Raw genomic sequence first — 23923 nt, forward strand, 5'->3', positions numbered from 1 at the left:
CAGACAGGTAACCAAGGACCCAGTGGTCACTATGAATGAGATTCAGAGTTCCTTTGAGAAGATGAGAGAAGCATATAGAAGGACAAACATCAGTGCAGCTTAGTGCCTGGTTTGTTCCAGTGTTGGGAATTGTGGCCAAATGGTTCAGTCTTTGTTATCAGCCTAGATGATTTTACTTGTCATGGTGTGAGAGTCGTTCAGAATGGCCTCCATCTGTCCACTCTACCATAAAGACCTAATTGGTGGAGTGCTGCACTGATGTTTGTCCTTCTTTACGCTTCTCTCATCCTCTCAAAGGAACTCTGGATCTCATTAGTAGGGAAAATCATTATATTATATCCCTATAGGGGAATGATTTGTCCTAGGCCTAATTGTGTATTTTTTCAATATTTTATTTAGTGGTGGTCCACCCCAGTTAATGGGTAATAGTTCAATACCTGGGAACAGGCACATTCATTTGTTCACAATCCATCAAAATATCAAAATTAATTTGAAGATGATAGCCTTCCAAAGTCGTCTATAGAAACATGCCACCGTAACGATTTGCTGCAAGATGCGTTCGAGACCACCAGGGAGGAATAATAAATGTGATTGTAGTTGCCTTATATTAACAGTAGATGGCAGGTTATCACCAAGAAACCCGACATTTCATGACATGTTATCTTTGCAAGTGAATCAAATTGCTTAAAACCTTCCTGCGGCAGTCATTTCACAGTTCTCTTTTCTTTAGAATCACTTAAAGCGTAAAAGTCCGGCACTAGAAATGCGTTTGTAAGATTATGCAACGGGCACCTGTTAAGTAGATCTTGCACATTGATTGCACATTGCATTAGGGTGTTTAATGACGTAGTCCTACGATTTATGACACGCAATGTTGCCATGATTATGATTCAGGAGCCTGCCAGGAGCCGTTATCTAAGAAGGAGCTGGAGAAAACGCATAGCTTATGTGCGATGGTAAAAGATACATTTCTGTCTGTGTTCTTTACCTGTATTGCTATGCGTGTCAGTGGACATGCATAGTGTCTTGTCCAGGAGGACCGATAGGCATCTAAGCTACAGTTCGCTCCATTTCTCACTTCGTAAAACCACACAACAATGGGGACATTGTGTCTCGGGCACGCGGTCAGAGAATGAGAACGCATTTACATGCAAATTACAGAAAAAGGGGACTTCCCAAAGTATTCTGAAACTTTAAAGCAAGATACATTATGTCAAACAGAGAGGAGAGAACAATGATTGTTTTCCTATATAACGTTTTGTCCTATAATAGGCTTGGCTATATTCCTCAATAGAAGGGCTTACAGTCAGCTGTGTGAGAGGTTCATTTTATCTATGCATAGGCTAGGCTATTGAAATCTGTACTGTCCTGATGTCAAGGTCATTTATAGATGATTAACCTCAAATAACAATAGGCCTAGCTGTCTATTTGGGGAAAGCCAGTCTATGACAAAGGGAGTAATAACTATAGGCTAAAACTGGTAATGAACTAGCTGAATAAGTAGCCACATGTCTGCTATTGTCTCCTCTGTAGGATGTATTTGTCTCATACAAAAAGTGTGTTGCTTAATTCAAATGACCTTCATACAAGCACTTGGCACTTCTCATAGCTTCTTGTTTAATGATGTTGCCCCTGGTGACGACCACACCAGGGTGTGTCCATCTTCTTTTCCACATCAATGGCACTACCATCTGCGTAGGATAAACAGAGGTAATGCAATGTTGTGGACTAAGGTTTGAATAATATAGGTCAGACGCATGAGCCATTTACGTGACCGCAGCCATGAATGAGGGCAATGCAGTCTCTCCAGGAAGCCCCGTTATGCTGTCGCAGTGGTGTAAAGTTCCTAAACAAGAACTCTTAAGGAAGCCTTTTTAACATCTCGTTATATACTCACAGGTCATTTTGCTATTTTCATAAGTGTGCTTAGCAGGCCATTTTACACCACAGCATCACCATCATCATCGATCAAGTGTGACGTGTCCATGCTTCCATGCGGGTTTTGATTGTAAAAACATGCAGTCGGCTCATTAGATCACTGTATGCTCGAAAAGCCACAACTAGGGAAATGGATCGCTTAATGTTGTGTCGTGTGTAAGGGCTGGTTTTTAAGAAGTGGTGAGACTTCGGCGAAACAAAAGAGGCAAATTTATCAAGTTAGGCCAGAGGGGGGCCAGTGTTGTGGGTTTTTCCAGTCTGAAATGAAAGCCACACACTTACTCAACTGAAAACAGAGCATTGACAACCCGCAGCTGCATTAGAAAAGTTTAGAGAAGTCTCACAGTTACAATTTCATATAATACTCACTTGCTAATGTTATAGGTTTCATAGGTGATTGAATAAAAGTATGGTCTGTTTGTATATTAGTAAATTTCTTGCCGTCAGGATCGTAGTGGAATTTAATGATGAAATCATAATGAACAATTTGCAGATATTATGCGTGTGGAGTGTATTGTGTACAGATACATATATATATATATATTACATACAGAGTCATATAGAGGGAACACCTGTACAGAGTGGAAGAGAAGTCACCTGCCCCTCTTTCCACTCATACTTTTAATAGGAACTTGTTTGTACAAGAGGGATTTGCATATTGCCCTTCATTGTGTGTGGTGCGGGTGAGGGCCTGTCTGTCACATGCAGGGGCGAGGCTGCTCTCCGAGACGCCTGACGTCACAGCCAGGGGCCGCCGCTTAGCTCAGTTCTGTCCACAACCTGAGGCAGGTACTCCCTCCTCAGGGCAGCAGTGATAAGGAAATAGAAACCTAACGCTGGCCTAAATTAGTGCGACTGAAATTCCCCCATCTTTCTTTTTCTCAGGAATACACCCATCAATGTATGTATGTATGTATGGGTATATATATATATGTGTGTGTGTGTGTGTGTGTATACACCATATTTATTTACATCTTAACTTGATATAAATATTAGGCACCTGAATGGTGTTATTATTATTACTATTATGAGCAGACTGAGGGGTTGACTGGGTCTAAGAGGAAGTCTTTTTTTCCACTGACTGAGGAGGCAGTGCAGCTGGAGGATATGGGGTTTTCCATTATAGGCTAGTACGCTACTGCTGAGGCTGAGAGGCGCTACGCTCCTCCGGACTAACTGTCACAATGCTCTACGGCACCACTACGTAACATGAAACTTGAGAGGATGAAGAAAGAGAGAGAGAGAGAGAGAGAGTGAGTGCAAGAGTAGTGCAAGATAATTGGTCAGCTTCTAAATATTTTTCCTTTCCCTTTTGGGTCTGTCATGTTGATCTACAGCCATCATATGAAAAGATAATACAAGACAACACAACATATTTCGGTGTCTGGGACTTTATTTGAGGAAAAAAAGAGTCAGCACATTCATTGCAAATAAACAGTATTTTAAAAAAAAAATATGAAAGGGGGCTTCCTCACAGAACAGGATGTTCTGAAAACTACACTGGAAAACATACTCCCTGAGTGATTGAGCCAAGCAGACTAGTCCAAACATATAATAATACTAGTACTACTACTACTAATACAAATACTAATACCACTAATAACAACAACAACTATAATAATAATAATAATAATAAAACAATAATAATAATAATGAAGAATATTATCATTTTAATAAAAAGGTAACCCTATAGGCCATAACAACAACAACCAAAAAAGAGCAAGACTGGCTAGCAGCCAATGAGTAAGGGGAAGGCAGGGGGAGGGAGTCGGCTGCGAGCACCTCACCGATTCTCTGCCATCGCTGCATGTTGCAATAAGGTGTGTATGTGTGTCTGTGTGTGTGTGCGCGCGCACGTACGTGGGTGCGTGTGTGTGATCTCTGGATTCTCAGGAAATTCAAGTGGACTGAGCCAAACCCCGGAAATACACACAGAAGCCTGTATTAACGGGAAGACAGTAATACTGTGGAGAACCGAGTCACATACACACACACACACACACACACACACAAAAGCATGCTCATTTACTGCCACATGTATCCACAGGTAAATTCAGAGATTTTTTAAATGGGACAGACTAAAAGAATGGTGACACTGGCATGGCTGTTATTTTACACATTCACAAAAATAAGACAAAAATGATAATGTCTGGCCAAAAGCAATCCATCTGAAATGTGTGTATAATACATGTCATTATATTACATAAACAACAATGACTAAATGACATACAATGAAGACAGAAATGATAACCCTTTCAAATCCCCTAAACAAATACAGAGACACACACACACACAAAAAAAGATGCCGGTCGATGAGAGAGCCCAAAATGTCAGACAGCCTACAGACTGTTGTCGCCATGCAATTTAACAGCCAACACCAGTCTGATAAGCTATCTGACAGGCTGGGAGTACGACTGAAAACAGAAACAAAAAAACCACACACGCACACACACACACACACACATCTGTCGAAGGAGCACATCGTGCATCAACCTGCCAGCATCGACTTACCCTGCCAGCGAGAGGAGTGGCTGCCGAGAGGAGAAGCAGAGGAGAGGGACTCTTTTAGCGAAGCGGTGCTTATAAGTCCGGGCAGTCTTTCCCACCGCGCACAGCCTTGCTGTGAAGAGAGAGCCGTGTGTGTGTGTGCGCGCGTGTGCGTGTGTGTGAGAGAGAGTGAGCGCGAGTGTGTGTGTGCCTGCGCCACTGCCTCTCTCATCCACTCAGCCGAGCAGAGGCAGAGAGCGAGAAGGGAGGGAGCGAGGGAGTGCAGTGCATCGAGTTCAGACGCGGGTTCACTTAAGGTAACGCCAAAGAAACTCCACACTGTTCCATTTTTTATATGCCTGTTGCTTCCAGACTAGCATACCGGGGTAGCGTTACAAGGAGGCACCAGGGGAAAAAAAGAGGGTTTCACAAGCAATTAAAAGAAGAAAAAGGAGGAGGGGAAAAAAACACATGGATCTTGGAAGCGAGTTTTTGCATACAAGCTGGCTGACGTTATTCTGCCGGCAGAGAAAGACAAGAAAAAGCAAAAAAAAAAATAAAATGATGACATAACGCTGGATTTAAGCGGTGCCCCCGCAACTGGATGGGGCGCACAAAATGCGAGTTTACATACACTTTACGCTTTCTAGGGGTTGAGTCAAGAGGACCGAAAAAAAAAAAAAAAAGCCTGAATGAAACACAGCACGAGACAGGGACTAGAGGTGAGAGTTCACAGACAGATGAAGAAGCCCTCACCATCCCATAGCCTGACGAGCCAGACCTACATTAAAATGTAGGGTCTGGGGACTCGCTAGGATAGTGCTACAACTCATGAGTCCCATGCGTTTTCCCACCAGCGGAACTAGTTGGCTAGTTCGAAGTTTGCCAACTTAAAAAAAAGCTTAACTCGTGTCACGCTGTTCACCAAAAGCAACATCCACCTTCTTTGTTTTTAAGTAGCAGGGAATTCACGCCGAACCGTTTCAACTCTGCCATCATTCATTATGTTAGGCCTGCCTAACGACCCTATACACGATGTGATTGGCCCTATCGAAGTTAAATTTTTCCATCTCGCAAGCCAACAGAGAGTTGTTAGACTAGCCCGGGCAGCAAATTAAATTTGCTGCCGCTAGGGTGCGTCTAGATTTCTAGGCTAACCATCTCATTCAAACCAGACACAATCAGTTCAACCAGGCAAGGGACGGGCCTATGGACTCGCCAACTCACATCTGTACGAATGAACAATGCTCCAGCCAGGAAGCCCTTCAAAGAAGAGCTTCCTAGTTAGTACAAAGAGTATGGAATGATTAGGGGCTTCGCAAGAAATGTGGCAGCCACTCTGCCACACATATGCACACACTCAGACACATACATACACACAGAGAGAGGCCTTAATCCGATTCAATACATTATAGCATCTGGTTGACTTGACCCTGGACTGACTCACATGCTCTTTATTGGAAATAGAACAAAAATTCCAGACAATGGAAGGAGTCGAATGAATCATAGTGCTTTTACCAAAGTCTGATCCAAAAAGGACCTTTTGTCCTTTTGGAGGTACAAAATAAAAATGGCACCAATGGCAGTAGGGTGAATACTAAAAATAAGACTGGAAAATGTATACATTGATACATATGTATATATCGTTTAATAATCAAACTAATCTGTTACCTAATCTGTAAATTATAAACTAATCTGTGCATAATTTGAAAAATCATCTTTTATGATAAAAAAAGTTGTTCGGTGTACCAATGCAATGTACAAACTTTTTGTATTTCTAATTTCAAAACCTAATTCTCCCTCAGCGATACGCTAACAAATCACACTGAGTATGAGCTAAAGCCCATGAAAAGTAAGTATAACAGCATCTATCCTGACAATGACCAATGCCTATCACTGAGTCCCACCCAAATCTGCCCTAAGGATCACAAAGAACTCCCAAGACACTACCTTACTAAAAACCTCTGAAGTACAGCAAATAAGCACAATGCCACAAAAAAATGGGGAAACCTATATAAAACAATGAAAACTTTCATTCATAGCTAAACAAATCATATCAAATAACCAAATACCTAACCCCAAGGATGATCTACAAGACTTACTCTGACTCTAGACTGAGGCAGAGAGTGTCTGAAACCTGAGGCCCCATTGAGTCACCTTGTATCACTCACTCATTCGCTTTTGTCCCCTGAGCATTTCTGTTGCTGGGTGCACTTGGCGGAACTCGGTGTGCAATAGAGTCGATGATGGAGATAAGAAAGAAACAGACAGTAATGATCACCACCTCCTTGAAGAGCCAAGACGGCCACTTTTCACCATGTCCAAAGGAGGGGTGGGAGAAAACACTGAGGATACTGGTCATCACACCATCAAGCAAACTGTGGTACCAAGAAACCCCAAAGCCGCCGAAAGTACATCACGAACAGAGGACATGACAAAGAAACCAAGCGGTTCCTTTTCATGATGAACAAAGCGGGTCCTGATTGGGACATAGCTGTAGAGAAACTAGCTCTACATTGGAATGGGTGTCCCACTTCCTCTTGTGTCTCCACATGGCAGTGGCCTCACGCACGTAGCTTCTCATGAGCACGACTCAAAATGTCCCTGTTTCTCTCATGGAACTGCAGAAGGTTCAAGTTACAAGAAAAAAAAGGGAACATTGTTCCAGAAACAGCCGTAATCTCTCGTTGTGCAACTTCAAGTCTCAGTTAAGTTTTTTTTTTTTCTTCCATCCTGATGTCCTTACAAAACTGAAAAAAAGACTAACAAACAACTAAACAAAAAAAAAACCCTTGAAAATAAGCTATGTTGTTTCTGTTGAAAAGGTGCCCTAGTGGTAATGAATGAAAGCTCTTTTCGGAGAGGTGCAGTTGGATTTCTTTGTTCCAGACACAGATTTGATAGACTGTCAGAGAGTAAACTGGACCACCCTCCTCCTCCTCCCCACCCGCCCCTGTTCCCTGCCTGTCCACTACCCCTCCCTCAAAGCCCGCACTGGGTTCATCAGGGTTCGGCACTAGGATGGAGGGAGGGGAGTGTGTGTGTGAGTGTGTGTGTGTGTGAGGAGTGTGTGAGTGTGTGTGTGTGTGACGCGGGGGAGTGTCCGGTTCACTCCGAGGAGCTCCGACTGCTGGGCATGACTCAGCATCCCCCCACCGTCAGGGCCCCTCGCCGGCCTCCGCTCACGCGCACAATCACACACTCACACACTCTCTCACTCTCTCTCACACACACACACACACACACACACACACACACAATGTCCCGCTCAATTCTACCCCGCAAATGAACATCACTGTATGAGACACCACCAATCTGAAAAAAGCTACCTATATCGAAAACAAATGAGGATTCTTAACGGTAACTTTCCCTACAGCAGGTACTGACCTAAACTGTACAAACAAGATGATAACATGAGGAAAATAAATTCAGAGAAGTGAGACAGAGAACATGACAAAATAAAAAGAGGCTAAAAAAGACAACCAAAAGGAAAAAAAAGGCATAACAACAGACAGAGAGAAAAAAGAGAGAGAAATACAAAGCCAGTAGCCGATTTTGAAACGAGACAGTTGGGGGAGGAGGAGGAGGAGGAGGAGAGCGAGAGGGAAAAAAAGAGAAGGAGAGGTGAACGGGTTTAAAGAGAACAGGCTCATACTCACAGCTGGAGTGCCCTCTCCCGCCCGATGGTGGAGCTTCGCACGCTGGGCCTCCTGATACTCCCTTACAGGCTTCTGAAGAGAGGCACCCACCAAGGGCACCACGCTGGAACACATCCACAAAGAGAGAGAGAGAGGGGGAGAGAGAGAGAGAGAGAGAGAGAGAGAGAGAGAGAGAGAGAGAGAGAGAGAGAGAAAAGGAGAGAAGGAGGGAGGGGCAGAAAAGGGAGAAAGAAAGAGAAAGGGGGAAAGGAGGGAGGGAAGAGAAGGACAGAGAAGGAGAGAGAGAGAGAGAGAACAAGGCTGATCGCATCAGCGTTACTCACCACTGAAAGAGCAGTAAGTGCATTGGCTCCGCACAGACAAGGGAGGGAGAGTGAGAGAGTCAGCCCACGACTTAACACTTCATCCCCCATAGATAGGAACAAAAAAAAAAAACACACACACAAGCAAAAAGTACAGGATGTACTGAGAGTCGCATATCCTAAGCACTATCCTAAGAAAAAACAGGGTCAAAAATGTAAGTTAAGAGAGTCAAAAAACATGGCTAGTCAGTCACGCAGACAGACACACACACACAAACAGACACACACACACACACACACACACAGGCAGCAGTCCCCAACAGTGCTCCGTAGCGCAGCAGAGGAAAGAAATGAATGATTTCTCAGAACTCTCACATTTATCACCGGCGGTTCCTGTAAGAACTGGTTTCAGCCAATTAATGAGGAAGTAGTCGAGCCCTGTGTCATAACTGGCTGAGAGCAGTAAATGAAACGCCCACCAAACAACCAGGAGGAGGGGCCAGCTCACTAGAGACAGCCCATATTAGGAAAACCCTTTACAAGATTTAACCACCAACAACCCCACCCCACCCCCAAGTGACACACTCTTTCACACACACACACACACACACACACACACACACACACACAAGGAAGAGGGAAATAAAGAGAATACCAAATGGCCCTTCCCTTTCAAGCACAAAAGAAGTTAGTAATTAATCACTAAACAAATATTAACCGTGAGCCATCTACCCCCATGGCACAAAACAACGTTTATTGTCTTTTAATTAAGAGCTAGCAACTAGCATGTCCATACACACCCAAACCTTGACAAAAAAACGGATCAATCTGGCAATATTACAAAATGTTTCAATGCACTTTCTCAACAGTTTGTCACTTTATGTTTCTCCCTGATTCTGTCTCCCACACATGAACACACACAGGAAACAAGCACATATACATCCTCCCACTCATTGTATGGAAGCATGGTACTGTAAAACAATCGGTAGGGACCACAGAATTTTCACAATTCCTTCCCTAAATCATTTAACCCACCCAGGTAACCAGTTAATAAAACATCAGATTCTCTCTTAAAAGGGGGGGGGGGGGGGGGACATGTGTAAGAAGACAGACAACAAACAAGGATAAGACCTTGGGTTTCTTTGTGTTTGAGAAATGGCGGGCTCGATACATGCTCAAATTGATGAGCAAGAATGAGTCATTGCCCAAGCAACTCACTGAGAAAAGGCTATGTGAGTCAATCCAACTCTCAGAAACATGCTTTTTAAACCAACTGACTGAAGTCTGCTGTACATATTTAAATATGCTGGGATCCTCCGTTGAGGTTTGGAATTTGCTTTCGCCAAGCTTTGGATGAATATCATGGACACTCAAAAAAACAAAAAAACATGGCCTGATATTTTGTGTGGTGGTGATTTTAAAACTGACCAAGAAGGTCTCAGGTGATCTTAAAATATCTTCCAAAAGAAAGGGATTTCTCTTTTTCCTCTCATCAATAATATTAGAGGAACCTGTTGTTATCTGCAGAAAATGGGAGCAATCAGACTGTGAGTATAATGACTGATCTTAGGAGAGAGAATCTAAAACAGAACTTGAATCTGTGCTGCACAGGCTCTCAAAAAATGTTGCCACTGTAATCTTAATGAACATTGCGCTTAAGCATGTCTGCCCACACATTGGGGGAAAACCATGGTGGAGGCACATTAAAAAAAAATCAGTGAAGTAGATCAGTGTGAAAAGTCCATTCATAAAATATTTTAGTCACTATTGTCTCTTTAATGCTGAAAGACTTGATGTGCAACTGTGTAAAAGTATTCTTATCTGGCAATTGTGTTAGATAAACCAGATGTCTTTAACTTCAAAAAGAAAACATTTGAGAAGTAGGCAAGGCATTACAACAACATGGGGGAAATAATCCCACACCAGGGACTGTTTGTATCATGAACAACGTGCAAATTCTTCAAAGTCAAAGTTGGCTCTTTATAACTCAATAAATTTCCCATTGAAAACTGTGTAAAACACACAGTATATTTAATGCTAACAGCTGTGCATTCACCTTCTAATGGATTGTTTTGGAGGAAATGGTGTCTCAGCCGTAAATGTAATAGGTAAAACAAAAACAAACTCCGTTATGGGTGTCTCATACTTTCCTGTAATGTGTTCTAATGTTTTTAAAAGCTGGCGGAAGATTCGGTCTTGTTTTAAATATCGTTTATTTTGGCATGTATTTTGTGAGGTATTGAACAAATAGTTTTTTACAGTTGTGGTTATATATATATATACACACATAAATTAGCATGCTGACTGATATACTTCAATGCAGAGAAAAAAGTATTAGTTTTCTTCAATGATGTGCTCAAAATATATTTAAATAATTAGGAAAATGTTCATATTGAATACAGGAGCGTCTGTTCAAAATTTGTGATTTGGAATCTTCTAAAAAAACTGAACATTATCTTGATTTACAAGAAATATGACATATCAAATTAAATTAGTGATATTCGTATACAAATGTAATACCATAAAAATGCTAATTCAGCATTAATTTATTTCCATAGGTGTCTGAATTTAGATAAAAAAAACAAAAAAAAAAAACAACACATGATATATTCTGATTATGCCAGACATTAATAGGTTAAATTACAAATATAAAGTGTTCACATATTTAATATGTTCTCTTTGATAAACATGTCCTGTAAAGCTGACTCCGAAAATGATTCTGAAGGAAGTAAAATAGTATAGTAATTCAAGTTAAACTTTGTATGAACCTTGGCACAAATACTGACCATGGAGATGTGAATCTGAAAATATTCCAATATTTTAGTGCTTTACAATTCAGATGCAGAATGTTTTTTTTTTTTTTTGTATTTGTATAGGTCTAATGTGATTTCAGTACATCCAGTTGAAAATCTAGATTAAATCAATTACTGAAATCTTGATTCATGTACAGCATTCCTATAACTATATTTTAATATTCTGAATGTACTGGCAACCTTCTGCTAAAATAAACTGTGAGGACAAATAAAAGACCTGGCGAAAGGTAAATAATTTCTTTTGTCTTTTCTTTGGATATTATATTAATAGATGGCTCACTTGGCCTGGGCAGAATGTGACATCAGTAATCAACACTCCATCAAATGCTAAGCAGTAATATAATTTTATTTAATTTCAATTCAAAGCCTATTAGAACAAGAGCGTTTTGTTCCTTCCCTTTGTGTATACTTAACATTCATGACATACATCAAGATATATGGACTAGGCCAACAACACACTGAACTGAAGCGGACATATTATGACACGCACACACACACACACACACACACACACACACACACACACACACACACACACACACGCACACACACACACACACACACACACACACACACACAGGGTATGATGGACCTGGTGCACTGCAGGTCATTAGATTAAGATGAAGTAGCCATTAGTTTCCCTTAAGCCCAGTGAGCTCATATCTGAGGATGAGGTCAGTGGTGGGAATTAACATGGTGAATAAGACAGATAACACCCTGTGATAGCTATTATCATCATCATTGCCGCAATCATCATCATCATCCTCATCATTATCCATACCATGAGCTTATCAAGGTATAGCAAACTAAGCATTTGAATTCCATAACACATGTAAACCAATGATTCAACAGTCATGGAGCTACGTTGTTTGGATTTCTGACAAACAGCAGAGTTTAAAGGAGGAAAAAATACACAAAACAGCAACAACAACTGACCATGGCGGGAACACAACAACAAACATAAAACTTTCCCAGACGATTGCTGTCTATGAGCCCACAAATTGCTTACTAGTGACGAGATGGACTTGGACCAAAATCAAAATGGCTGAAAATTCAGCCAAGGTCTGACTAAATGTACACATGCAGGAAGGTAGTGCCACAAGTCTCACAAACTGTGACATGATCTAAAACATTCATGATTTAAAGTAAGCCAAATATATATATTTTTCTTTTGGAACATAAAGGCATAGGGAGATCATGAATTCAGACCATACATGTTTTGAATGAAATCAGTAAAAACAGTGAGTCAGTAGGCAAGCGAGTGGACGGTAAGATGATTTATTGAATAGCACTGTCTCAAACAAACAGAATTGTTGAAAAGGAAACAAAACACTGTTTCCGTCTCTCGCTGCCTGCTTGTTCCAAAGAGTTAACCAGTATCAGGCATCAAGCGGCAAAGTTTTAATGAGATATCGTTTCCTGCAGCCGTTAGAGAAAAGTCATTTGATTGCTTTTTGAGACGTTTGTTTCCTCGTGAGCGAATTCCACACACCATGAGTAACACGTGGCCTTTGACCCTAGGGCCTTCCAGAAGCAACCCGCCAAAATGCAAACCACCATGAGCTTGGACACACACACACACACACACACACACACACACACACACACAGAAAGCCAGAAGGCAAAATATATTCTATCGCACATTCTATTCTTTGACTATTGCCGTTCTATGCTTTTATTTGCTATTACTGTTTGCTTTTGTTTATGTAAAGCACATTGAATGACCTCTGTGTATGAAATGCACTATATAAATAAACTTGACTTGCCTTGACATAGATATGAACACACACATACAGACACACACACGTACACATAAAGCAAAATATATATTGCACACAAATATGAACACATACAGACACACACACGTACACATAAAGCAAAATATATATTGCACACAAATATGAACACACACACAAACACATTATCATTACTATCAGACTGTGTATTGTGTACTCAACAGCACACATTTATATGCACACAAATAAGTAAATATGCGTGTGTGCACACACATGCACATGCACATGCACACACACACACACACATACACACACACACACACACACAAACACACTCACAAACGTTGTCATGGGTAAATACCAAAATCCTCTTTATGTGTTAGTCAGAGTTGATTTGGCCAAACACCCTTTCCCCTTCAAAAGTTGAAACAGAAGTTGAAAGATGTGAGGCCTTCAGTTTGATGGGTAGGCCTATAATGACTTTTACCACCTTCAACATTTGTAAATAATTGAAGAGAAATTCCACTTTTTGTAGACAGACACAGCGCAGGCGTGTGAAGGTGATGTGATGAATATGACAGTGTAGGACGCAGGCTGCAGCGTGTGCGTCTCTGTGTTTTAGATGAGTCCACAGAGGGGGGTTAGGAACGTTAGGGTTTGATCTGCCTCCACGTTCGAATCACAATCTTTCCCCCATGACCTCACCGGTGAAATATGAGGCCTCATCAAGGATGGAGATCCCCAAACACTATGGGTGTTAATCACACTCTCACACACACACACATATACACACAAAGCCACACACTCACATATACACACACTCTAACCCCTTAACCATCTGTGCCAACCTCTATTTAAACAGCGAGAGCTGACAGTAAAGAAAAAGGGTGTGTGTGTGTGTGTGTGTGTGTGTGGAGGGGAGGGGGGTGAATTGAGACTAAACAAAGGAGATGGGGAAAGAGAGGAAAAGAGGAGTGAGATCACCTCTTATTTGGATATGACTTATCAGCACATTGGACAGAGAGAGGAGAGACAGAGCGTGAGAGAGAGAGAGAGAGAGAGAAGGAGGAAGAGAGAGGTTAGGAGGAGAACGAGAGACTCCACCAACTGATCAGTGGCCCCCCTTGGGTGTCCCACGGAGATGCCGGGAAAAAAAGGAGAGTGGGCCTAATTATAGCCGACTGGCATTCGTGTCACTTCCCAGACTGGGCACCACCCCCTCTTACACACACACACACACACACACACACACACACACACACACGGTCTCACTCTCACAGACTCACACCCGAACACACTCACCTGAGCAAGCCTGACAAGCAGGATGTTGTGACCAGGCTGGACAGTGCCATATGACAATTGATTGAAATAAACTCAAAATCATATTTCTTCTGGTGCCGTCAAATAGAAATCACACCGGCCTACAAGTCTCACAGTCTCTCTCTCAATACACACACACACACACACACACACACACACACACACACACACACAATGCTTGGCAAATAATGGCCCCGGGCAGCGCCGTGAGCTTCCTGTGGCTTCACAGAGAGCCACTGAGTCACCAGCCACTGAGGAGGCCGGGCCCTGGGTGGGTGAGTCCGCGCTCCTCCGGCCCAGACGGAGCTGTCGCAGCCTGGGACGGAGGCGGAGGGCGAGCTGGGCGTCTGGGAGGATGTGAGAGGAAGATGGCAGCTGTGTCCAGCGGCTGCCCAACCCTTCCTCTCTGCCCATTGATCTACAGCAGGGCCACTGCCCACTGTCTCCCACAGTCAGATGGCCTCTGTGTCACTGTGTGTGAGACTGGCACACTAAGCGCGCGTGTGTGTGTATGTGTGTATGTGTGTATGTGTGTGTGTGTGTGTGTGTGTGCGTGTGTGTGTGCGTGTGTGTGTGTGTGTGTTCTGTAGATTACACAGAGCTGCTCTGACTCAACAGACTCACTGTCAGTTAAAGGCTGGAGTTCGGAAGTTATGTCTACATTAAAAAAGTTAAAGGTAACATGGACTATATGCCACATTTTTTTTCTTCAAGAAAAACACTGATCCAGAACTGACTACAAGGCTGTGTGCGTGTGCATGCACACATACAAACACACACACACATGCCCGCGCACACACGCGCACACACACACACACACACACACACACACACACATCCTTCAATTCTACTGAATTCTATAAAGACCAATAGAATACACACCATCCAATATAAAGCCATAGTCGGACAGCCAGTCACAATACAACACAGCCAGTGGCTGACCCAGCATGACATGCTCAAACCCTATTCTGCAAGGTGTTCTCCACCTGGTCTGCACCTCAGAAGTGGTTTGTTTGGTTTCAGATTAGTGGCTAGAGGCTGCTGAAAGAGTCTGCATCTCTCTCTCTCTCTCTATCTCTGTCCCTTCACCCACAGACAGATGAGTGAAAGTGTACATCATCCGTTACACTCCTTCTCTGCATCGAATTTCCCCCCTTCTCTCTGTCTGACTACAACCACAAGTCTGTAAAGCATGTCAGACAGGCAGTGTGTGGGCCACAAACGCAGCAATAATCAAGGTCACATTGTGACAAACAACAGTGTTTACCTTATTAGGCAGTTAGTAATGTTGCAGATTGTGTGCTATTTTGCTCTGATTCTTTTAATGCATTAAAATTCATGGTGACTGTATTTAACATAAGTTACCATATTTTAAAATAGTACTCGATGATGCTATTGTGCAATGGCAATAGGTGGATGAATTTAAGACCAAGTAATCACTCTTTTTTATAAACACTATAAAAAGTTGCAAAATCACATTTGTAAACTGGCCCCAATTACGTGAGACTCCCCGCACATCTCCAATCATTGTGGTAATTCACTTTACGGCACACTATATTCACCCATTCTCAGCTGTTTTATATTTAGACGTCACACATATATATTTAGCCTGTCTTTTTTTCTCCCCTTTAGTTATTTTGCTGTTCTCGGTCTATCCGGACCTAGTCACTGCCTCCCATTTGATTTTAGTGGCCCCATGGTGTTTAACCGTGTTCTCTTAAAACGGGAGCGTGAGGCTGGCCGCCGTGGGCCGTGACTCAGGATGGTTGCAGGCAGAGTGGGTCTGAGAGGTTGACTGGTCTGGCTGGCTGGTGTGTGTGTGTGGGTGGGGGGGGGAGCTGGCCTGGCAAGGCCCTTGCCTGAGGGGGTGGCTGTGGTGAAGGCCAGGGACTGGGGGGGGGGGGACTAAGGGGACGTGCCCCCCACCCCCCATGTTCCCTCTGTGTCATGTGGGGCTGACTGGGTCTGTGACACATGCTGGTGCTGAGTAAGCAGGGCCTGGGAAGAGTCCCACGCTGCTGCAGCTAAACCATGGGCACTGGGCAGGAGGCCTACATGGACCAGTGTTTGTGTGTCTGTGGCTGCGTGTGCGTGTGTGTGTCTGTCTGTGAGTGTGAATGTGTGTGTATGGGTGTATTTATGTATGTGTGTATGCAAGCCCTTGTGTGTGTGTTTATGCATGTGTGTATGAGTTTCATTGTGTGCTTATGTAAGTGTCTGAGTGTGTGTATGTATATGTGTGTGTATGTGTGGAAGGGGGAGGGGGGGGGCAATCAATCAGTTGTGCCCTGTCTTGTGAGATATACGTGTTGATACTGGCTCTCTCAATAATAGATTTATCTACTGGCTGAGGACTTGTTTGTGGAACGCCCATCAAGCAACAGCAACAGCAACAGCAACAGCCACAAACAAAATAGGCAGAAATGTGCTTGTGAACAACAAAAACACCCACACTGACACGCCAACACATGAGACCAACTCAGTCTGACATCACAATATCTTCAGTTGATATTGATTTAGAAGGCACTGGGTGGTGTGTGTGTGTGTGTGTGTGTGTCTGTATGTGTGTGTGAGACAGAGTGGGTGTGAGAGAGTGCATGCGTCTCTGTGTGTGAGTGTGTGTGTGTGTGTGCATTTATCTGTGAGTGTATGTGCATGTGTGTGTGTGTGTGTTTATGTGTGTGTTTATGTGTGCATGTGAGGTCACAAAAGAAAGAGACAAAAACAAATGTGTCAGAAGTGAACAAGACAAGGAGGAACAGACCCCCAGAGAGACCCCACCAGCACGCCCCTCGTGCCCCTGTAGCTCTGCGGCAGGACGGCTCATGGCTCTGGTATGGGCCCTCAGAGGCTCCGCGCCTGGCCGCAGCTTTTATGCGGCCGCCAGTGAGGGAGGAAAAAGAACAAAAAATAAAACCACAATCTGTGTGCTGAGTGCTAATATTTACCATTAACACACCTGATCGTGATGACCTCCTCCTTGGGGGAAATGTCTAAACACAATCAGGGCCACACACCAGGATCTGGTTAACGTCTGGGTGAGGTTTACTTTTTTGTGGTTGCTCATCTGGACAAATTCCTTCCAAATTGAGGGGACTTATGATTTGATTTCAACGTGGTCGCACAAGAGAGGGTGATCTCATGTTCAGCCCTGTCCGCTTTGCCATGTTCAAAGTTGTGTCAATGCTCACCCTCTCCTTTCCCCTCTCTCCATTCCACAAATGGGGACATCTTTAACAAGAGCCGTAACTTCTCCAAAGACACCCCCCACACACACATCTTTCAATACCAGCTTTGTGGTCAGCAAAGGCCTCAGGTGACCAATGCCTTCCTAACCACCATAGAATGACTAACACAAGGGGAAAAAGTCTCGCGGCAAAACGCGAGGATCAACATAATCCGATAAAAACAACTGACAAATAACCTGTAGGGGAAGTAAAGTCGCCTGTATTCAGTAAACGCATTTTCAGGAAACAATAAAGGGAGTTGTTAAACCTGGAATCAGCAGCCAACTCAACTAAATGATGTGTCCCAATCAGATTACATTGCCCTACTGACTCATATTTGATTAAACATGTTTTGAGTGTCTTGTTAACTCAGTCGACGACTTGAAAAGAGAGCAAGGCAGTGTGTGGCTCTTAATTCATTATTTCATCAGGGGGGTTCGAAGTGGCTCTTTGTAAGGCCAGTGTCTGTGCATGTGAACAGACTGCTTGGTATGTGTGCACATTCGGACAGTGGTTGGCGAAGTGGTCGGGGGGAAACCCTGAACCGTGTGTATTCTCACCACACTGTAAACTCGTCTGACGAGTCAATCGGATACGTGCTGTACCATCTACCAGCCCCAAGCTGTCTGTCACCCCCTCTCCTCTCCTCTCCTCTCCTCTCTCTCTCTCTCTCTTTCTCTCTCTTTCTCTCACTCTGTCATTTTCACTATCATTTCTCTTCCCTCAACCCCCCCAGAAGTTCTATGCAATCTGTCACTCAACTTCTCTCTTTCTTTCTCTTCCTCTAACCGCCTCTTTCACTTCAGCCACCCGTTTTAGCCATCCCTCACTAACTGTTCGCACCCCCTCGTCTGTCCCGGTGGCGTGTGTGTGTTAAAAAACAAAAAAACACATCACCCAGGAGTCTGTGGGTCATCTGCATTTTGGCTTTTGTGCTGCTAACATGCTAATGGACTCCTGACTGAGCCGGGCCTCCAGTGTCACGCACAGTAGCCCCTCTCAGATGGAAACCACACACACACACACACACACACACACACACACACACACACAGACACTTCCCTCCGCCATTCATTTTCAAATGGGGGGCCGGCTCGGCCTCTGTCAGATGCCACTGTGCGGCCTCATGACTGACAATGGAGGGCACTCCACAAGGAAGCATTCACAAAGATGGCCCATCGCACATGGGCCGCAGAGAGAGTCCACACACAATGGGGACCAAGAATGAGAAGTAACACAAACAACAACCAAAAAATGTAATGTGTGGGGGACCGGGGAGGGGTGGGGGGTGGATTCCAATCCACACTGTTAATCACTTGTTCCTTTTAAGCTCTATGGGGATTTCTTACACCCACCACAGCTCAAATAAGGACTATTTATTTCAGCGCTAAAGAAATGTCCAGACCTTTTTTAAGAATGTCCGTAAAATTGAATGAATATATCCGAAGACAGCTTAAACTGACAACATGGCAGAAATGTGTTGACGCACAGGAATGCAGTGCAGAGAACACGTTCACTATGCCCTTTTCTTTAGTTACCTTGGAGACCTGAATTTAAATAACAAAAAGGCATTTCAAAATTCAATCCAAAAAAGAAACCCCAGCTTACAAAACAACAGATTCCACAGCATTCTAAATTCATTAAATATAACCTGTCCATATCAAATGTGCTATGTACAATATAAGCCCTATGTCAAATAATAGGCTACTTATCTGTCATAAGACAGAAATATGAGGTGAAAATACAAGTTGCTCAAGTGGCCAAGGCCTCAGTGTGTTTGCAGCTTGTGAGTGCACGATCTTGTTCTTACTTGTAGAATGGGGATTTACCATTTGTTCTCTTTCTTTTCAAGCGCAATCAACTCTTCTTCACTAAGTCTTATTTTCTGTTTTTTTCCCCCTACTTTGAGATGACTGTCTTTACAAAACTACAAATCTAACGTTGCTCTTTATCTATATTAGCAACATCTCTCTATTTGACTGTACACACTTAACGTCCATATCATCAAGCTGCTCATTTATGTGTGTATTTCATATACTTTATATTAATTACAGATAAAACAGATACATTATTCTTAAACATCATATCTCCTTTGCATGGTTGCCCACACCCATACATTGCTGATAACTATCATATTTTTTATCATATTTTTTTCATATTGCTGATAACTATCATTTTTTCACCCTGTTTATCATACTCTGTAATTGATCTTGAAAAAGAGATCATGACGATGATAAAAGTGAACACTCGGTCAATGAACTTTCCAGTTCTTTTTTTTCTTTGTCTGCAGGAGAGAAGTGAACAACAGGCAATCTATCATGTGAGCATTGGGTCAATGAGTGTTGAGGCTACTTCCTGCAATAAAGTGCATATCCATGAATTCTGCACACACCTATCCACAGAAGCATTGCACAGCATGGGGGCCATCAATATCAATACAGGGATTGCACAATGCTGTGGGACTTGGCTTTTCACACGTAACACTAATATCACAGAAGGTTATGCATGTACACTAAATGTACTGTAATTTGAAAACAAGTTTTTTAAGGCCTCATTTTAAAAAGAACTCAAATCCAGTCATGATTTTGCAGACATGGTTTGCAAAAGCTCAAAGTGGCTATCTTAGCGACTGATTTTAGGCGCAAGTTTGAGGATGAAAGCACACAAACCACATGCCTCGCACTAATCCCAAAGTTTACACAGCGACTTCGAAGCCTTTCAAGTTCAAACCATGAGGAGCCACAGGAGTGGCAGGCTCTTGAGTTGAGTTCTCGACATAATAAAGCCTCTACACAATAAAGACCAACTGCCTTGTAATATCCTCGCTATATGTGAACAGTTCATTACTGTACAGTATCAATAATGTAACAGTGCAAGCCACGTAAATACAGCGTCAATGGTTTAACATGCTCTGACTTCTGTAAAACACTAACAGCACACTTCAGTGAATGCACAGCTCCTGTCAGAAGAGAATGTATCTGGCCACCATGCGCCATAAAAAAAGTATTTTTTCGCCCATTACCAATAAATCACAGAATGTGTCATGCATGGTGATAACAAACAGAACACCACAGGGTTGGTTCATTCATCTTCATCTTAAAACAGGGGGTTTCTAAAGCTGTATGTAAATCTCTCATGACATCGGTGCTGTGGAGTAGGCCTACTTCACAGGCTAACGTTGTATACTATGCATTATATTTTAGTTTCTTAATGCACCAAACAGGAGCAGCCCTCACAATATTGTTGTGCGCAGAACCATAAAGCCTTCCTCCTTTCATTTGTATTACTGGGTGAGAGGATTAAATATTGGAGGTATAACAGCTATTATCTCCCAAAAAAATAATGAAAAGCATGGATTAAGACATCACTAATCACACAGCAGTAACTCTAAGTACCTGATGTCCACCCCTACACAGAGGACTGACGCAGTGAAAAGGCGGCAAATTTGAACTGGCGTTAAGCAGAAGGGGAATTTGGCACAGAGGAAAACCGTTAGGCGGTCAGGTCTCAGAGCAGGGGGGAAACGCGGCGAGTAAAACAGAGAGTTCTGACGAAGACAGAAACCGGCGCACGAGTGCCGGCAGCTGCGGCCGTGTGCGTGCCTTGCGGTGCGGCTCACCACGTCTGCCAGTTTCCCAGCAGAGCAGCTTCCCGTGAAACCTGCGCTTACAGTACGTACCTGCTGCGGCTGCGTCTGCGAGCGATGTGCACAATGTGGACAAAGTGTACTATGTGTACGCAAGCATGCATCTACGGGCACAACACAGATACACAGATACACAGATACACACACACACACACACACACACACACACACACATTCACACACACATACACGTACAAAGACACAGAGACCACTTCCTGTGTTTTTAAGGTGTTCAGTGCTGACTAGAGTACATTGTGACCTTGCACACAGTAACCCTGAAGACCACACTGCGCCATTCACAAAAACCTGTACAAAACAACACATGTCTGCGTCATGACTGCTGTCATGCAGAGTTAGACACCGTCAACCACACACACGCAAACATACCTGTACCTTATGAGATCCATGAATTTGAATGAATCCATGAATTTTATCCTTACTACACTGCCACATACAAGCAATTGATCCAGCACCCATGAAAGGGCATCAGACAGTTCATCTTCTAATTGATTTATCTTGTGATTAACTGTACAAAACATTCATAAAGTAGCATAAAGCACACCTTGATTGTGATTATAGTACAGAACAGTTTTGTTGTAGTTTAAAAAACAAATGAAATCAAAAACAGACGTCCAGAAAAAAAAGAAAAAGCCTTCTGCATCAGCATTTCTGACGACTGAGGGAGGAGAGCGAGGAGCCCAGTTAGTATGCAAGGAGGAGGATGGCTGATGCAATCTCTGCACAGGATTTCAGCAGAGGGGTTTGGAAGGGTGGCAGCAGACAGCGTGGGGGGGATACAGGTGCCGGCGTGGGTGTCCATCATTCCGATGGAACAAGTGACCTGGCCCTGGCCCACTTCTCTACTGACCCCAAACACTTTCACTAGACCCTTCCCTGGGCAAGGTGTCTGGTGCTGTATGCCCGGGGATGCGGCAACACTTTGCTTTGTCATAACAGCGTTTTTAAGCAATTAAACAGGCGCAACACAAGCCAGTGAATGAGACTGTTTAATTGAGTTCTGTTCCCTAGCTGATCAGTCACATGTCTTTTATACACAAGGCCCAAAAACCCCTGCGATCCAAAACAACCTCTCTTTAGTGAACGAAGAAGTAATTTACTGTCGACACAGACACACAGACACACACACACACACACACACACACACACACACACACACACACACACACACACACACATCACTCATCTATTCATGTGTATGTGAGGGAGGTCTCTAGGCTGGAGGGCAGCGGCGGTGACAATCTCCTACTACTTCAAACGGGGGAGAGAACCACAGGCCACAGGCCCACACCAGGGCTTACCAGGGCTCGAGGTACACGTCTAGTCAGGTCAAGACGTCATCAGCCTTCTCTGCAAACCCAACCACCGGCCCAATTAAAAAACCCCTCACAAGGAGCGGAAAGTGTAAGTTCATTGTGGTCTCATTTCAATCAAACAATAAAACCAGAAACTGGCAATTGTGATCTCGACCCCTTCATCAAAATGACTAGGAAGCATTTGAAAGGACAAGTCATCAGCACTCTCCTTTGAATCATCTGTGACCAAAATGGCATTATATATAAAAAAAAAGATCAAAGATGGCTCTGGACCATCAGGGGCCTGTTACTTCTGCTTTTGGACCAACACTGAGGCACTTTGAGATAACAACCTCCAGTCAGCATAACCATCACGGCCCCAGGGGCCCCATATGTAAATGAGGGCCAAAGGATTTCCCCAACCAGTGGCGTGGCAGCCCCAAAAAGGCACACAGTTATCGGATGCCTTGTGCTTTTCAACCGTCACTTTCTCAGTTAACCCTTTCATCATATTTATAACAAAAGGGGGATTTTTTTTTTTCTTGGGGGAACTGAACCCCTTTTAACGCTTAACACCACACCCACGGCTTACGCATGAAGGTTCACGGAACACACGTACATAAACATATGCATAGCAACAGTCATCACACAAAGCATACACACAGACACACACACACACACACACAAAAACACATATGGACACACACCCGATCCATTTTCCATTTCTTCATGGAGCCCCCACCCCCCACCCTTAATATTACTCAGTGGCTTGGGTTACTCACCCAACAAGGGCCACCATCTGGTCCACAATGTGCTTGCTGAAGGTTATGATCACAAAAAGTTTCTAGAGAGAGAGAGAGGTATAAAGAGAGAGAGAGAGAGAGAGAGAGAGAGAGAGAGAGAGAGAGAGAGAGAGAGAGAGAGAGAGAGAGAGAGAGAGGATAGACAGGCTCAGTCATGTACCATGTAACACCAGTTAAGAGCAGTATGACAAGTCATGGAAGATTATGTCTGTGACTCAATTATTTTTGAACAGCCCCCTCCACCTCAACCCCTTAAACCCCCCATCCCACCTCACCCACCACGTATAGTCAGGGTGGTCAGCAGAAAAGAGGCCTTTGTCATAAGGGTTTGCATCAGAAGTCACGGTGGCTGTGACACACACACTGACACTGACACTGACACACACACACACACACACACACACACTCACACACACACACACACACACACACGCACACGCACACACACACACTCATCACCACACACCCTGCTCGGGAAATGAGGGAGAGGACACCAGTCTGGGAAGGGGAGAGGGGGATGACTGCTGATAAAACAATAAAAGAGAGAGAGATATGAGGAGGGAGGGAGAGGGATGGAGGGAGGTAGAGTGTCAAGACAGGAAGTTAAAAGAGCTTAACAGCACCACACTGGGGGTCTATTCTTTTTAAAGCTCCCCCCCTCCCCCTTTCCTCGCCGTTG

The 23923-nt window shown here is 43.6% G+C and overlaps 2 long non-coding RNA genes across 2 annotated transcripts in view; both read right to left on the reverse strand.

Annotated features, from left to right (window-relative positions):
* Positions 1-3313: 3313 nt before the first annotated feature.
* Positions 3314-8971, reverse strand: LOC121709312. Its single transcript, XR_006031906.1, has 2 exons — positions 8085-8971; positions 3314-4558 (listed from the first exon to the last, which is right to left on the reverse strand). It is a non-coding gene; the product is annotated as an uncharacterized LOC121709312 (long non-coding RNA).
* A 14262-nt stretch (positions 8972-23233) lies between these two features.
* The window catches only part of LOC121709311, a 54885-nt gene continuing 54195 nt past the window's right edge, over positions 23234-23923 (reverse strand). The window contains exon 9 of the long non-coding RNA XR_006031904.1: positions 23234-23285. This is a non-coding gene — a long non-coding RNA (uncharacterized LOC121709311). The remainder of the gene's footprint in view (positions 23286-23923) is intronic.

This window comes from Alosa sapidissima, chromosome 5 (assembly GCF_018492685.1).
Source record: "Alosa sapidissima isolate fAloSap1 chromosome 5, fAloSap1.pri, whole genome shotgun sequence".
NCBI lineage: Eukaryota > Metazoa > Chordata > Actinopteri > Clupeiformes > Clupeidae > Alosa > Alosa sapidissima.